Here is a 3660-nt window from a genome sequence, read left to right as displayed (position 1 = left end):
GGGGGAGCGACATAATGGTGCCGTGACTCGGATAGGAAACTTAGGAGGGAAGAAACGGGAAGAAGCAGGAAAATACCGGAGAGAGAGACTAGAAGAGCCTAGGGGAAAGCCGGACGGAAAAGGTGCCAGAAGAAGCTATTGAAAGCCTAGGCATAGACTTGGATACGGACTGTGGGAAAGAAGTTAGGATTTAAAGTGAAAGCAAGAAGAAACTTAGACTCAGATACGGACTGCAGGTTGAAAGTGAAAGTGAAACCTATAAGAAACTTAGACTTGGATACGGACTGTGGGGAGAGGCCAGGAGAAATGAGGGAGGAATATTGTTGGAAGAAAACTTAGGGAAACATACCGGGTAGAAAAATATGTTAGGGAGGATGAAGCCGCGAGTGCAGGCCGAGGCGGAGACGTAAGCCAGCTTGGAATTCTTCAAGTCACCCCGGGGAGCAAGAGGCGAAGATCTGGAACCAGAGGCAGAGACGTGGGCCGCCAGGTTGGAATTCGCCAGGTTAGTCCGGGGAACTTGGATTGAATGCTAGTGGCGGAGACGTAAGCTACGCTGTGTGACTCGCGGAAGCTGCCGCGTGCAGAGAGAGCACGGGGCGTGAATAGATAGGGAACGCGGGGCTGGCGCGAGGCCGTGGTGCGGACGCGAAGGGCGTGGAGACCGCGGAGCGCGCGAAGCCAAGCCGCGCAAAGCCGGGAAGCCGCGCAGATGGGAGAAGCGCGGGCTGAAGCGGCTCAGAGCCGGGAAGCCGCCGAGAAGCAGCCTCGGGGCGGGCGCCGGGAAGCCGCAGGGATAAGAGAAACAGAAGTTTAGAAGTAAAATGAGAGAAATAGGAATGCTGGTAGATAGAAGTAAAATAGGAGAAATAGGAATGCCCGGAGATAGGGAAATAGAGAAAAAATAAGGCCTCCCCACAACACAGCAATGAGAGAGCTTGGATTCGGTCTGCCTGATTAGGACGATAAGCACCTGCGGGCGGCTAGCAGCTTATGCGCCGCAGGTCACCGAAGACAGGCACGAATTAACATCAATAAGTCTTCCCCACAATACCGCAATGAGAAGGCTTGGACTCGGTCTGCCTGATTAGTAAGGCGGTAAGCACCAGCAGGCAGCTCAACCAGAGTATGAGCTGCAGGTCACCAAAGATAGGCACGAATCAACACCAATAAGTCTCCCCACAATACGGCAATGAGAAGGCTTGGATTCGGTTTGCCTGATTGCTAGGACTTGTAAGCACCTGCAGGCAGTTCTAGCAGAGTAGAGCATGCGCTGCAGGGCACCGAACACAGGCACGCATCAGCGCCTAAAAACCTCCTCACAACATGGCGAAGAGAGGACCCGGATTCGGTTTGCCTGATTGATAGGACTTGTAAGCACCTGTGGGCAACTCTAGCAAGCAGAGCAGAGTGTGCGCCGCGGGGCACCGAAGACAGGCGCGTATCAACGCCAAAAAAATAAAAAGAAAGGGGGATCTGTGGGGAGCAACCCGGACTAGACTAAGTTACTGGAATTAGGACTTATTCTATGCATCTGCTCTCCCACAATATGGCGCTGAGAAGGGAGAAACAGCTTCTACACAGCTGCCTCCAGTTCAACCAATAAACAGCAGGACCTGCTCCTGATTGGAGGAGAGCAGCGTACTCGGCGTGTGGGTAGCAGAGTTGGGATTGGCGGAAGAGGACTATAAAGGAGGAGAGAGACAACATGCACCAGGAACATTTAGGGGGAACATCTACCTGAAGGAACACCTGTGCAGCCCCCGAGAGAGCCGGCTGGCGGTGTGCCGCTCCCCCGCGGAAGTGGGGAATGTGGCAGGGGGAACCGCCCTTCCACGGAGGTGGAAGGGATGGTAGCCAACCCGGGAAGGACCAGCAGCAAACCCGGGGAGGGCCGAGCAGACAGAAGAACAGCGCAGGGTCCTGTGTCGTTCCTCCACGAAGAGGGGGAGCGACACTGAGCCAATTCAAAACCAGGAGATTCTTCCAAGTCTCCCATGGGAGTGCAAGAGCCCAAGGACTTGGACCATCTTCTACTGCTTCCCCATGTCATAGCAGAGAGCCAGATCAGCAGTGGAAGAGCTGGGACTCAAACTGGCACCCACGGGGGATACCAGCACTGCAGGCAGTGGCTTTACCTGCTATGCCACAACACTGGCCCCAAAAAGACTTTTTGATTATTGGGGTGGGGGTATGGTGCAGCAGGCAACACTGTTGTCAAGTCGCAGTTACTCCACTTCCAATCCAGCTTCCTGCTCATGTGCCTGGAGTCCATGGGTGATGGCCCAGGACATGGGTTCCTGCCCAAGAGATGGAGATCCCAGTTCCTGGCTTTGTCCTTGTCCAGCCCTGGCTGTCAGATACTTGGAGCGTGAACCAGTGAATCCAAGGTCTCTACCAACATCCCCACTCCTCTGCTGCTGCCACTCTGCCTTTCAAATAAATAAATACAAATTGTTTTACCTGGAGGGGAAGGGGGTGGGAGAAAGAAGGAACGAGGGGAATATCTTTATAGACCTATGTGTTGAATCTGTTAAAAACTAAAATAAGTTAAAAAAGTTGGCATTGGAGTGGCCTTGTACATGTTTAACTATTGTAGGAATAAGATGTCCGAGATGTTTATAATTTCAAGCAGGGAAATATATGGAAATTGGTATGTGAAGGCCTTTTACTGTTGCAGAAATAAATCTTCCAGGCTGGCACCGCGGCTCACTATGCTAATCTTCCGTCTGCGGCGCCGGCACCCCGGGTTCTAGTTCCATTTGGGGCGCCAGATTCTGTCCTGGTAGCTCCTCTTCCAGTCCAGCTCTCTGCTGTGGCCCGGGAGTGCAGTGGAGGATGGCCCAAGTGCTTGGGCCCTGCACCTGCACGGGAGACCAGGAGGAAGCACCTGGCTCATGGCTTTGGATCAGCGTGGTAGGCCGCAGCGCACCAGCCGCAGCGGTCATTGGGGGGTGAACCAACGGAAAGGAAGACCTTTCTCTCTGTCTCTCTCTCTCACTGTCTAACTCTGCCTGTCAAAATAAATAAATAAATCTTCCAGTGATCAAGGAAAAAAACAGATTTGCTTTTTCAGGTTCTTTCCAGGTAAATCAAATACGTGGCCGCTAAGCACGGTTCATGGTTGTGGAACACGAGGCTGTGGTGCAGAACACCCCTGCAGAGCTGGGGCGCATTTCCCCCGGTGCCGGCAGGGGGTGGCTGGGTACCCAGGGGCAGGCAAGGTCCAAGAACCACACTGAGGCTGAGAGGCACCAGGCAGCCGTGCGCTCTCCAGCTGAGCCAGGGCTCGGCCCCCAGCTCAGTCCACAGCCGTCTTCCTGGGCAGCTGCCAGCCCTCGGCGGTGGCCTCCTTTCTGTACTCTTGGCCCACACCTATCGGAGACGGCGAGGGCCAATCAACCTGCAGACAGCCTGTGCTGGTAATGTGGCCTGGCACCAGCTGGGCTTCCAGGACAGACACAAAGCCCATCTGCTGTTCTCAGAAGATGCTGCGGCTCGGATCCGTTTACCTGGAGGCTTGTGAGCTGTTCCTGGCAGAGCACAGCCCAGACCTGGACCAGGGTCTCCAGAGCCCGCTGAGGGATGCTGCAGCGGGCGAAGCACCGAGGCCCTGGAGTTAGGCGGGAGGCTGCAGAGGCCACGCAGCCGCCCCTCTCC

Source organism: Oryctolagus cuniculus, chromosome 6, assembly GCF_051225735.1.
Source record: "Oryctolagus cuniculus isolate XC-2025 breed Fujian yellow rabbit chromosome 6, ASM5122573v1, whole genome shotgun sequence".
Lineage (NCBI taxonomy): Eukaryota > Metazoa > Chordata > Mammalia > Lagomorpha > Leporidae > Oryctolagus > Oryctolagus cuniculus.
Note: the sequence above shows the minus strand (reverse complement) of the source record.